Genomic DNA, 14,272 nt, shown 5'->3' with positions numbered 1-14,272 from the left:
AGGATGTTTCTTTCTCTGTTCTCCTTGTGGAGCCTTATAATGTGAATGTTGATTATATTTAATGTTGTCCCAGAAGTCTCTTAGACTGTCCTCACCTTTTCATTATTTCTTTATTCTGTTTCACAGCAGTGATTCCCACCAATCTGTTTTCCAGGTCATTAATCTGTTCTTCTGCCTCCTTTTTTTTCCTGCTATTGATTCCTTCTAGTGTATTTTCATTTCAGTTATTGTATCATTTATCTCAATTTGTTCTCTAAAGCTTCTAGCTCTTCATTAAACACTTATTCTATCCTCTTGGTCTGTGCCTCCCTTCTTTTTCCAAGATCTTGGATAAGCTTTACTATCATTACTCTGAATTCTTTTGCAGGTAGATTTCCTATGTCCCCTTCACTTAGTTATTCTCCTGGAGTTTTAACTTGTTCTTTTGTCTGGAGCATTTCTCTGCTGTCTGATTTTGTCTAACATTCTGTGTTTTTGTGTTCTCTGATCCTTAAGTTGCAGTATAGTAACTCTTCTTTTTGTTTGGAATCTGCCCCCTGGTGGGTGAGGTTGGTCCAAGGGGACTGTGTAGGCTTTCTGGTAGAAGGATTGGTGCTTGCCCACTGGTGGGTAGAACTGGGTCTTGTCCCTCTGGTGGGCAGGGCCATATCATGGAGTATGTTTGTAGGCAGCTGTTGGTTCAGGACAACTTTAGGTAGCCTGTCCATTGATGAGGTGGGGCCATGTTCCCATCCTGTTGGTTGTTTGGCCTGAGGCATCCCAGTACTGGAGTCTGCAGCCAGTTGGTTGCAGCTAGGTCTTGGTGCCAGAATGGCAAGGGCATTCCCCTGGGTATCTGCCACTAGTCTTGCCTCTACAGTGAGACATAGCCAACTTCCACCTACCCAGGAGCCCTTCTAAGACTCACATGTAGGTTTGGCACAGGTTCCTATGAGCTCACTGCTTTGCCCCAAGTCCTAGTACACATGAAACCTCGTGTGTAACCTTCTAAGAGTAGTCTTTGGTTTCCCCAGTCCTGTGGAGCTTCTGCTCTCAAGCTCTTCTGGCCTTCAGAGCCAAATGTTCTGGGAGCTCCTCCTCCTAATGCCAGACCCACAGGCTGAGGAGCCTGTTGTGGAGTTCAGAACTGTCCTGTGGGAGAACCTCTGTGATGTAATTATTTTCCAGTTTGTGGGTCACCTCCTTAGTGGGCATGGGATTTGATTATATTGCTAAAGCCCCCCTCCTACCATCTCACGGTGGCTTATTCTTAGTCTTTGGGTGTAGAATATTCTTCTTGGTAGATTTGAGTCTTTTTTTTGTTGATGGTGTTTAGCAGTTGGTTGTGATTTTGATTTTTTTAATGATAGGAGATGAGCTCAAGTCCTTCTATTCCACCATCTTGTCCAGAAATCTGATTCGCTAATTCTTGTTTATTCCAGTCCTGTACAGTAAAATTGCCCCTTGATTTCCTTCATTGCTCCCCATCTACAACCTGATACAAACAAGAGGGTCAGTCCTTTGGTCTTTTTGTATCTTGTTCATAATTTGCCCCAACTGTGCATTCACACAGTTATTTTTATTACCTTAGAGTTTCTCTGTATTTTGTTGCTTGAGGAAATGATTGGCCAGGTATAAGCACTATATCAAAGGGTCCAGGTCCCAGCCTGTCTCATTCCCCCTGACAAATTCTACACCCCTTATTCTTAAGGGGTATGGGGCCAAACATTTGTTCTTCTGTAACTTCTTCCTTCTGGACAAGAGCCACAGACCCTAGCCTACCCTAGAGGTGTAGAAGTCCCTTACTGACTTTTCCAAGAACCTGTAGGGACCTGGGCCACTGTCTGCTGTAATGGGTGGGAATTCCTTGAGCCATCATGAGTCTTACTTGAAACTGTTGGAGCCTAGAAGACACAAAGTTAGCCAAAATGTTGAACAAACAAGGGCCTAAAAGGAGAACAACAGCAGCCACTAATGGGCCTCGAAAGGGAAGGAACCAGGTTAACTTTAGGAGGACTCCCTTAAGTATTGATCAGACAGTGGAAATGACATCATCCTTGGCAAAACTGTGAAGGTGACTCTGCCTGAGCATGTGTTTCCTTAATAGTAACTTCTACCTGTCTTGTCACATTGATCCAGGTGCAGTAGGAAGTATTAGTTATCACACAAACTCCACATTGTTCTGCCAGAAGGTTATCAAGAGTTAGACGATTGTCAAGAGCTACATTAGCCAAAGAAATGAGAGAGGTATTCAGTCCTTTTAAGGCTTGTCCCATCTGTACCATCATATAACCAAGGTGTCTGGTGAGATTTCTCAATTTTGCTTCATGATAAGTAAAGCCTCTCCATGGAGCTGCAGTCCTATGGCCAGCTCTGCCCCTCTTAAGATCATTCCTAATGCTCTCCAGGTTCGGTGGTGAGCTGGTGTGATCCTATTACGGATAAAAATCCCTCTTATCCTGTAGTCCCTGTCATGGTGAAGTTGACATTATCAGCACATTTATAGGCTATAGCTTGGTTGGAAAAGAGCAGGGCCTGGCCATAATTCTATAACACATGGTTTGTGTGTCTGCAGAGGAAAACAGACCCTTCAGGTGTGCAGACCTAAATGTCTGTCTGACAGTTGTTAAGAATGGACACTCCTTGAGGGACATAACTGTTGTTAATACTTAAACAATTAGGGGACAGCAGGACATTATGTTGATAATTAAGCATATAAAGCTCTACAACATTTTAAAAAAATATTTATGTATTTAATGGGTATGCACCAGTATGACCTTCTTGTAATTGAAATCCAATATGGGATTTTTTAATGATTAGTCAACTCCACAGAGACAATATACTGCCGTGGAACACTGGAGGGGGAAAAAAACTGATATATTTATTTACAGTCCCCTATATTGTAAACATTTGATCTATACACTGTTAGTAACTTTTAATGAGAGCTTTACACAAAGAAATGATGCCCTGCATTTCTATTCATATTTGGCATTAGCATATTAAATAGAATGTCAGATTTTCTTTTTCACTAGCATTATGCTTTCTTTAGATAGTTATATAAACTTTTAAAAGACCTAAATATATTCACCTTCTATACAACTAAAAGTACTTAAGCTAAATATTTGGCTTATAATTTCATTTTTAGAATAAGTTCACTTCAGTTCAGTTGCTCAGTCGTGTCCGACTCTTTGTGACCCCATGAACCGCAGCACGCCAGGCCTCCCTGTCCACCACCAACTCCTGGAGTCCACCCAAACCCATGGCCATTGAGTCGATGATACCATCCAGCCATCTCATCTTCTGTCATCCCCTTCTCCTCCTGCCCTCAATCTTTCCCAGCATCAGGGTCTTTTCAAATGAGTCAGCTCTTCGCATCAGGTGGCCAAAGCATTGGAGTTTCAGCTTCAATATCAGTCCTTTCAGTGAACACCCAGGACTGATCTCCTTTAGGATGGACTGGTTGGATCTCCTTGCAGTCCAAGGGGCTCTCAAGAGTCTTCTCCAACACCACAGTTTAAAAGCATCAATTCTTCGGTGCTCAGCTTTCTTTATAGTCCAACTCTCACATCCATACATAACCACTGGAAAAACCATAGCCTTGACTAGGTGGACCTTTGTTAGCAAAGTAATGTCTCTGCTTTTTAATATGCTGTCTAGGTTGAGCATAAATTTCCTTCCAAGGAGTAAGTGTCTTTTAATTTCCTGGCTGCAGTCACCATCTGCAGTGATTTTGGAGCCCAGGAAAAGAAAGTCAGCCGCTGTTTCCCCATCTGTTTGCCATGAAGTGATGGGACTGGATGCCATGATCATAGTTTTCTGAATGTTGAGCTTTAAGCCAGCTGTTTCACTCTTCTCTTTCACTTTCATCAAGAGGCTCTTTAGTTCTTCACTTTCTGTCATAAAGGTGGTGTCATCTGCATATCTGAGGTTATTGATATTTCTCCAAGCAATCTTGATTCCAGCTTGTGCTTCCTCCAGCCAGCGTTTCTCATGGTATACTCTGCATATAAGTTAAATAAGCAGGGTGACAATATACAGCCTTGACGTACTCCTTTTCCTACTTGGAACCAGTCTGTTGTTCCATGTCCAGTTCTAACTGTTGCTTCCTGACCTGCATACAGGTTTCTCAAGAGACAGGTCAAATGGTCTGGTATTCCTATCTCTTTCAGAATTTTCCACAGTTTATTGTGATCCACACAGTCAAAGGCTTTGGCATAGTCAATAAAGCAGAAATAGATGTTTTTCTGGAACTCTCTTGCTTTTTTGATGATCCAGCGGATGTTGGCAATTTGATCTCTGGTTCCTCTGCCTTTTCTAAAACCAGCTTGAACATCTGGAAGTTCACGGTTCACATATTGCTGAAGCCTGGCTTGGAGAATTTTAAGCGTTACTTTACTAGCGTGTGAGATGAGTGCAATTGTGTGGTAGTTTGAGCATTCTTTGGCATTGCCTTTCTTAGGAATTGGAATGAAAACTGACCTTCTCCAGTCCTGTGGCCACTGCTGAGTTTTCCAAACTTGCTGGCATATTGAGTGCAGCACTTTCACAGCGTCATCTTTTAGGATTTGAAATAGCTCAACTCGAATTCCATCACCTCCACTAGCTTTGTTCGTAATGATGCTTCCTAAGGCCCAGAATGTGACTTCACATTCCAGAATGTCTGGCTCTAGGTGAGTGATCACACCAGCGTGATTATCTGGGTTGTAAAAATCTTTTTTGTACAATTCTTCTGTGTATTCTTGCCACCTCTTCTTAATATCTTCTGTTTCTGTTAGGTCCCTACCATTTCTGTCCTTTATTGAGCCCATATTTGCATAAAATGTTCCCTTTGTATCTCTAATTTTCTTGAAGAGATCTCTAGTCGTTCCCATTCTGTTGTTTTCCTCTATTTCTTTGCATTGATTGCTGAGGAAGGCTTTCTTATCTCTCCTTGCTATTCTTTGGAACTCTGCATTCAAATGGGTATATCTTTCCTTTTTTCCTTTGCGAAAAGCTTCCCGTCTTTTCACAGCTATTTGTACGGCCTCCTCAGACAGCCATTTTGCTTTCTTGCATTTCTTTTCCTTGGGGATGGTCTTGATTCCTATCTCCTGTACAATGTCACGAACCTCCATCCATAGTTCATCAGGCATTCTGTCTGTCAGATCTAGTCCTTTAAATCTATTTCTCGCTTCCACTGTATAGTCATAAGGGATTTGATTTAGGTCATATCTGAATCGTCTAGTGGTTTATTTTTAGAATAAAGTGCTATAAACAACCTGGCAATCAAAACTACCTTTAAACATTAATTTACAATATACAATATTTATCTGGAAGAGCTTAAATTTCAGCACAAGGTCACTATCACATGTATAACAGCAGGATTCTTTTTTGTGTAAATGAAGCTTCAAAATTAACTGATGAATTATTGCCTTAATGGCTTATTATTGGTTTCCTACAAAAGAGGATAAGAACTAGTGATATATTATATCTTTTCTCTTTTTTGAGGTCACTTGACATTAATTTTCATATTTAGCAAGTCTCAGTTCAGTTCAGTCACTCAGTTGTGTCCGACTCTTTGCGACCCCGCGAATCACAGCACAACAGGCCTCCCTGTCCATCACTAACTCCTGGAGTTTACCCAAACCCATGTCCGTCGTGTCAGTGATGTCATCCAACCATCTCATCCTCTCTCGTCCCCTTCTCCTCCTGCCCCCAATCCTTCCCAGAATTAGGGTCTTTTCCAGTGAGTCAACTCTTCGCATGAAGTGGCCAAAGTATTCGAGTTTCAGCTTCAACATCAGTCCTTCCAATGAACACCCAGGACTGATTTCCTTTAGGATGGACTGGTTGGATCTCCTTGCACTCCAAGGGACTCTCAAGAGTCTTCTCCAACACCACAGTTCAAAAGCATCAATTTTTCGGCACTCAGCTTTCTTCACCATCCAACTCTCACATCCATACATGACCACTGGAAAAGCCATAGCCTTGACTAGAGGGATCTTTGTTGGCAAAGTAATGTCTGTGCTTTTAAATATGCTATCTAGGTTGGTCATAACCTTCCTTCCAAGGAGTAAGCGTCTTTTAATTTCATGGCTGCAATCACCATCAGCAGTGATCTTGGAGCCCCCAAAAATAAAGTCTGACACTGTTTCCACTGTTTCCCCATCTATTTCCCATGTAGTGTTGGGACCAGATGCCATGATCTTAGTTTTCTGAATGCTGAGCTTTAAGCCAACTTTTTCACTCTCCTCTTTCACTTTCATCAAGAGGCTCTTTAGTTCTTCTTCACTTTCTGCCATAAGGGTGGTGTCATCTGCATATCTGAGGTTATTGATATTTCTCCCGGCAATCTTGATTCCAGTATGTTTCTTCCAGCCCAGCGTTTCTCATGATGTACTCTGCATATAAGTTAAATAAGCAGGGTGACAATATACAGCCTTGACGTACTCCTTTTCCTATTTGGAACCAGTCTGTTGTTCCATGTCCAATTCTAACTGTTGCTTCCTGACCTGCATACAGGTTTCTCAAGAGACAGGTCAGCAAGTCTACCGAGTTATAATATTTTCCTATAACCATTGCCCTTTTATAACAGCAAATGCTAATGGTAATTAATAATATACCACTCAAACAAAAACAAGTTGTTTTTTTCCTTTTGAATAGGAACCTATATTTTGGGAGTTGTGCAACAAAGCTAAAACAACAGAACTATAAAACAGTTTACCTGGCACAACATGTTGACAAAATATGCATCTGTTTCATTGTTTTTGTAATTATGATAATGCCCTGCTAAGCTACCAATATGTAAATAGTATATTTTGTTTATCTATTAAATCCAGTAGGATCATGAAGTTCTCATTCTCCTTTGTCATTTTATAACTCTATCAGATAATTGAATTATGAAAGCATATGCCCAGGCCTGCAGACTATGTGCATTGTGGTCTATTACCATCAGAATTCTCCTCAAATTACATTTTTATTAAAGTGAAATTCAACATACAGGCAAAATTAATAAAAAGGTTGCTATAGTGTGAATTGAAGCTAGAGCTCAGTGATCTATGAAGTATGCATTGGTTTGGCATGTGTTTTTTCTTTCTAAGATTAACTAAGTTGAGCATGTCCAAAAGTCATTTGTGCCAACCTGACAGATATGGCAGTATCAAGTATTCATTCCCTCGATATCTTAAGTTAGATTACTTTAGTAAAACAATCAGTATGGTTTAAAAAATAATATACCACAATAGGTTCAACAGAAGAGCACCATCCAGTTCAGTTCAGTCGCTCAATTGTGTCCAACTCTTTGTGACACCATGGATGCCAGGCTTCCCTGTCCATCAACAGCTCCCAGAGTTTACTCAAACTCATGTCCATTGAGTCAGTAGTGTTTCTTGAAGATCTGTATCTTGATCTCCTTCCTTAGTGGCCATTTCAAGATTATTTAAGTCTGTTTTAAGAGAGAGTCCCCACTTCATTGGTAGTATGTCCAGATCAGATTTAAGTGATCAGGAGTACTAGCAGCCTCTGATATGACTATCAAACATTCTACTGCACTCTGATTGACGGTATGCACAGACTCGATGCACCAGACAATTTATCTTGTCACAGCTCGTCTGAAGAAATAAGCTTCTCTTGTAAAGGAGAGAGTTCTGATTCCATCAACATCTTCAGAAAGCGACTCTTGGTGCTCCTGGGAGCAGTGCTGGCACTGTCATTACCTGTGTTCCGGATTCTTGAGTCTATTTCATCAGTATAACTTCTTGTCATTTTCTTTAGGTGGGAGAAGTCCCTTCCTGTTGACTGATTTAAAACTGATTTTAAATGTTATATTATTTGGCATAACTAGCAACATACCACTGACTGTGCTCTTGCTACTGGTGGTATATCTGCAATTAATTTTAAGAAATTTCTCAGTAAGTGCTTCTTCCTCTTCAGAAGTGGAAGATACAACTCATGCCAGTCGAATACCAGTAAAAGCAGTTCAAGGAGTTGCTTCTTTTGAGTGGACTACATCAGGATTAGTAGTCTTATCAAACAGCCTCGGATGATGTTTGTGACAGAGGACTTATGGGGCTTACAGATGGAGGGTGATCAACATTGGAGACTTATTCAGGATTGAGAACATTATAAAACCTGTCCATTAACAGCTTCTAGGGAGAATATTTGATTGAACAAGTTTGTTGAGCTTGTATCAAATTTCAGGGCTATACTATTCAAAGAATCCTTTGATTCAACAGTATATTCAATAGTCCCTTTGGGTTTCTGAAAAGACATTCTTCTCTCATCTTTCTTGTCTAGGGTCTTCTTTTGGCCAGTGTCCCAGACAGGAATGCAAGTCCACCAGAACACGTGGTGGATGGGAGCTGGAGTATAGGAATTGGAGAGCAATCCCAGAGTGAGGACTACTTTTGACTGCAGGGAGATGGCCTGAGGAGACAGGAGGGAGGAGATCGTGGTGGGAAATGCTTTTGGAGGAAAGCCAGGCAGTCACAGAGGCAGGGCGCTACTGCTGAGTCACGTGCAGGGTGTGGAGCCTTCACTGTAGCCTCTCTCCCTACTCTCTACAACATTTTAAACTAGATGCTCATGTATGATCCTGCTGACACCAGTTGGGGGTTGCATTCCATAGGCCTGATCACTGTTTGTCTGGAATCCCACAGGTGGGTTTACTTAGATTGACCAGGTGTATGGAATGTTTCCTTCCCATCACTCACATCCCCCTTCTGTGTTGTTTAGGGATGTGGGGCCATAGTTTGAAACATGGCATCAGTGGGTAAGGTTGTAGGATATCTGGTGTATTATGCCTTGGAAGAGTTTTCAGGGCATGTAAAACAAGTGCTGTTTGTGCAGTTTAACGTAGCATGCCCCACACCTTGGATCCAGTTGTATGAGGGAGTCAGGCTAAAGCATTGGAATAGGCCTCTGGAAGGTGTGTGTGTGTGACTAGTAGAGGTGAAGGGGTGGCAATTTTACCCCATTTAGATTGTTAATTACCATTGGACCCAGCAAGTTCAGGGGAAATGCATGAGGAGAGCTAATAGCCAGCTGGGGGTGTTGATGGCATATCCAGCATTCTTTTAAATGGCTTCCCTCATAGCTCAGCTGGTAAAGAATCTGCCTGCAATGCAGGAGACCCCAGTTTAATTCCTGGGTTGGGAAGATCTGGAGAAAGGATAGGCTACCCACTCCAGTATTCTTGGGCTTCCCTGGTGACTCAGCTGGTAAAGAATCCCCCTGCAATGTGGGAGACCTGGGTTCAATCCCTGGGTTGGGAAGATCCCCCGGAGAAGGGAAAGGCTACCCACTCCAGTATTCTTGGGCTTCCCTGGTGACTCAGCTGGTAAAGAATCCCCCTGCAATGTGGGAGACCTGGGTTCAATCCCTGGGTTGGGAAGATCCCCCGGAGAAGGGAAAGGCTACCCACTCCAGTATTCTGGCCTGGAGAATTCCATGGACTGTATAGTCCATGGGTTCGCAAAGAATTGGACACGACTCTTTTAAATGTTCCCCTTCAAATACAATTCTCGAATATCAGTAGTAAGAAAGGCCTTCCATAGATCATTTCAAATGGGCTAAGACTCAGACCACTCCTGGGGTCTACATGGACCTTTAGTAGTGCAATAAGAAGAAAGTTGGTCCAAGGTTCATGAGATTCTTGGCAGAGCTTTGCTATGGTTTTCTTTAAAGTGTGGTTCATTTTCTCTACCTTCCCTGAAGACTGGGGCAGCCAAGAGGTGTTTATAGTGTATCCCTAGGGGCCATAGTAAGTCCCTGTGTGATTCGGGCTATGGAAGAGGGCCTGTTACTGTCCTGGAGGGACTTTGGAAGTCCAAATCAAGGCATTATTTCTTTTAAAAGGAAATTACAGATTTCCGTAGCCTTTTCAGATCAGGCAGAGAAGGCTTTAACCCATCCAGTGAAAAGTATCAGAAGATATTTATATCCTGATTGTGGGGGCATTTAAGTGAAATCTAACTACCAGTCTCCCCCCAGATATGTTGCTTGGCAGTAGATTGGCTTGAGTAATGATGGGGGTATTGAATGGGCCTATGGGTTATTCTGGTCACATACATCACAGGCAAGCATTACTTGTTTTTCTGTTCTTTTAAGCCCCTTCCCTGAGAAAGCCTTTTGTGTCAAGTCCCATAGTGCATCCCTCCCATACTGGGTGGCATCATGTAAACTCTTAGTTTCCATTGTAGGGACTCAGGAATTAGAACCTTACCCTCCTTTTTCTACCAGCCTGTGCTTCCCTTCTCATAGCCCCGTTTCTCAGCATTTTCTTGTTCTTTTGGAGAATGCTGGGGGAGGCTACAGAGTTCAGGGTGATCAATCACTAGGGCCATAACTTGCTCAGGCTCTTGCAGTTGAACTACCTTTTTTGCAATTTGATAAACTTTGCTGTCTCCTTGGCTCACAAGAGATCCATTCCTCTGATGGCCCCTACAGTGGCTACCTGGGTTGGGAGCTGCACCCTATCTAAAACAGCCAGAATCACATGTTTATGTTTTATAGGAGAATTTCTAGTGGTTAACGTTCCTCTTTCTTTCCAAATGGTAGTATGAGCATGTAGCATGTGGAACCCACAGTTAGAGTCAGTAGAAGCATTTAATTTCTTATCCTTCCCTAACTGCAAAGCTCCCATTAATGAATTAGTTCCATCTCTGTGCTGATGTCTGGGTTGGTGGGGCTTTGGCTTCTGTGACTTGATCTAGACTTGCAATGGCCCCACCTTTCAGTTTCCCATTTCTATAAAACTGCTCCCATTAGTAAACCATTTGACCTCAGGGCTGTCAAGAGATTCATCTAGAAGATCAGATCTGCTGCAGTAAGTTTGTTCTATGGTGTTTATACAGTGATGCAGTAAGTCCCCACTCTCAACTACTGGAAGCAGAGTTGCTGGGTTCAGGGTTTTGCACACCTATAAGGTAATGTTGAGAGTCTCTGTTAGGAGGCCTGATATCTTGTTAACCTTCCTCCAGTCAACCAATGATGATCTTTGACTTCCAGCACTGACTGTACCTGATAAAGGGTTAACACATCTAAGTGTTGTCCCAGGGTAAGGTTGGAAGCCTCATTAACCAGCAAGGCTATGGCTGCTATTGCCAGCAGGCAGTTTGGTCATTCCAGGGCCACTGTGTCCAGTTGTTTTGAAAAATAAGCCACTGGTCGCTGATGTGGTCCCAGCTTTTGGGTCAGGACTCATTGTACTATCCCCAGTCTCTCATGAATGTATAGGGTGAAGGGCTTGTCCAAATTTGGACGTCTCGGTGCTGATGCTCTGCTCAACCCAGTCTTTAGAGTCACTGATGGTTGCTATTTCAATGAAGGGATTCCCTTTCTTCTTCCTTTAGAGCCTCAGAGAGGGCTTTGGCTTTAAGGCTATAATTTGGAATCCAGATATGACAGAACCCAGTCATCCTGAGAAAGCCTCGGTGTTGCCTCTTTGTGGTTGGAGATCATAACCACCGGTTGCTCTTTTCTGATGTGTGGCCCCAGCGGTCAAAACAGATCCTAAATATTGAACCCATTGCTGTGATATTTGAGCCTTGGTTGATGAGATATATCCCTTTTTTACCAGAAACTTTAAGACCTTAACAGTATTTTGATCTGAATCTTGTTCGGTCTCAGTACTTATCAATCAATCATCAATATATTGTACAGTGTTCCCTTTTCAAGGATCACATCCCTTGCTAATGCATTTCCAAAAATAATGGGGGCTGTTCTGAACACCCTGTGGAAGCACTGTCCATGTATATTGGGTAGCCTCCAGGGTGTCAGGGTCCCTCCATACAAAGACAAAAAGATATTGAGAGTATGGATGGAGGGAAGTACAGAAAAATGCATCTTTGAGGTGCCAAACGGAGAAATACTGAGTGCTCCCCAGCGTGTGGGTGACAAGGTGTGTGGGTTTGGCATCCGTGGGTGAATAGGGATGACTGCCTCCTTCACTGCTCTAAGTCTTGCACAAACTGATGATACTTTCCATTAGGCTTCTGAATGGGGAGGATCAGGGTGTTACAAGGGGATTGGCAGGGCCTAATGAGTCTGCATTTTAGAAATTTGGTGACCAGCAGCTGGATTCCCCTCAGAGCTTCTGACTTTCAGGGATATTCTCTCTGGATGTTCCCTCCCAGGCCTTACTCTTATTTCTGTAGAGGGGAACATATTTTGCCCTGCTTGACACTGAAGTATCTTAAACTGCTGTTATCTACTTGCTCTCTAATTTCTTGGGGGATGTCTTGGGGAATATTTTGATGACCAGCAGGTGGTTTATCTGGGGCTACCAATAGATGCATTCTCTGTTTGAGTTCTCTGCCTCTTTGGACTTCACCCTGTCCTAAGAATATACTAGCTCCTAACTTATTTAGCAAATCTCTCCCAAGGAAGGCATTCTGGCATATACAAAAAGGAGTGAATAATGCTAACGGACCCGACTTCATAGGCAAGGGGAGACATAAATTGTGAGGATCTGGGGCCGGTCAAGTTGCCCCTGGGGCATCCCATAGGATGGCACTCAGGACGTTCCCCTTCCAGTGACCTCCTTCTGACAAAAGGTACCCTGATCTGGGCCCAGGAAGCTTCTTGGCAGCCTGTCCAGCCTTCTTGGCCCTCTGGGGTCCCCTCAAGGTGGTGGGTGAGTCAGAGCAGCCAATAGCTCTGTTTTCTTTATTAGCCTCTTATCCTTATTGGTCTTCTCTGTTAAGTCTCGATTGTTATAGACCTTGAAGACCTCCTTTATCAAGGTTGACAATGAGGTTTGGGGCCCAGCCTCGAGCTTTCATAATTTTCTCCTGATGTCAGGAGTTGTTGTTGCTGTTCAGTTGCTTGGTCGTGTCTGAATCTTTGCACCCCATGGACGCCAGGCTTCCCTGTCCATCACCAGCTCCCAGAGTTTACTCAAACTCATGTCCATTGAGTCAGTGATGCCATCCGACCATCTCGTCCTTTGTCGTCCCCTTCTCCTCCTGCCTTCAATCTTTGCCAGTATCAGGGTCTTTTCCAATGAGTCGGCCCTTCCAATCAGGTGGTCAAAGTATTGGAGCTTCAGCTTCAGTCCTTCCAATGAATATTCAGGATTGATTTCCTTTAGGACTGACTGGTTTGATCTCCTTGCTGTCCAAGGGACTCTCAAGAGCCTTCTCCAATACTACAGTTCAAAAGCATCAATTCTTTTGCACTCAGCCTTCTTTATGGTCCAGCTCTCACATCCATATGTGACTATTGGAAAAACCATAGCTTTGACTAGATGGACCTTTGTCAGCAAAGTAATGTCTCTGCTTTTTAGGTTTGTCATAAATTTTCTTCCAAGGAGCAAGCATCCTTTAATTTCATGGCTGCAGTCACCATCTGCAGTGATTTTGGAGCTGAAGAAAATAAAGCCTGTCACTGTTTCCCTATCTATTTGCCGTGAAGTGATGGGACTGGATGCCATGATCTTAGTTTTCTGAATGTTGAGATTTAAGCCAACTTTTTCACTCTCCTCTTTCACTTTCATCAAGAAGCTCTCTAGTTCCTCTTCACTTTCTGCCATAAGGGTGGTGTCATCTGCATATCTGAGGTTATTGATATTTTTCCCGGCAATCTTGATTCCAGCCTGTGCTTCATCAAACCCTGCATTTCATATGATGTACTCTGCATATAAGTTAAATAACCAGGGTGACAAAATACAGCCTTGACATACTCCTTTGCCAATTTGGAACCAGTCCTTTGTTCCATGTCTGGTTCTAGCTGTTGCTTCTTGACCTGCATACAGGTTTCTAAGGAGGGAGGTATTCCAATGCCTGGTTTGGTATTCCCATCTCTTTCAGAATTTTCCATAGTTTGTTATGATCCACACAGTCAAAGGCTTTAGCATAGTCAATAAAGCAGAAGTAGATGTTTTTCTGGAATTCTCTTGCTTTTTCTATGTTCCAATGAATGTTGGCAATTTGATCTCTGGTTCCTCTGCCTTTTCTAAATCCAGCTTGTACATCTGGAAGTTCTCAGTTCACATATTGTTGAAACCTGGCCTGGAGAATTTTGAGCATTACTTTGCTAGCACGTGAAATGAGTGCAATTGTGCAGTAGTTTGAACATTTCTTTGGCATTGTCTTTCTTTGGGATTGAATGAAAACTGACCTTTTGATTGAATGAAAACTTTGCTGGCATATTGAGTGTAGCACTTTCACAGCATCATCTTTTAGGATTTGAAATAGCTCAGCCGGAATTCTATCACATCCACTAGCTTTGCTCGTAGCGATGCTTCCTAAGGCCCACTTGACTTCACACTCCAGGATGTCTGGCTCTAGGTGAGTGATCACACCATCGTGTTTAT

At 42.7% G+C, this 14,272-nt stretch overlaps 2 long non-coding RNA genes and 1 pseudogene across 2 annotated transcripts in view; 2 read left to right on the top strand and 1 right to left on the bottom strand.

The window, feature by feature from the left end:
- LOC145541876 (uncharacterized) overlaps nt 1–14,272 on the top strand; it is a 93,201-nt gene that overhangs the window by 11,730 nt on the left and 67,199 nt on the right. The window lies entirely within an intron of this gene.
- LOC145541877 (uncharacterized) overlaps nt 1–14,272 on the top strand; it is a 45,879-nt gene that overhangs the window by 9,339 nt on the left and 22,268 nt on the right. The window lies entirely within an intron of this gene.
- Nucleotides 7,320–8,268, bottom strand: LOC145542470 (oxidation resistance protein 1 pseudogene; annotated as a pseudogene).

Source organism: Giraffa tippelskirchi, chromosome 3, assembly GCF_054371585.1.
Source record: "Giraffa tippelskirchi isolate mGirTip1 chromosome 3, T2T-mGirTip1v1.2.pri, whole genome shotgun sequence".
Lineage (NCBI taxonomy): Eukaryota > Metazoa > Chordata > Mammalia > Artiodactyla > Giraffidae > Giraffa > Giraffa tippelskirchi.
This window is presented reverse-complemented; position numbering and strand designations above follow the sequence as displayed.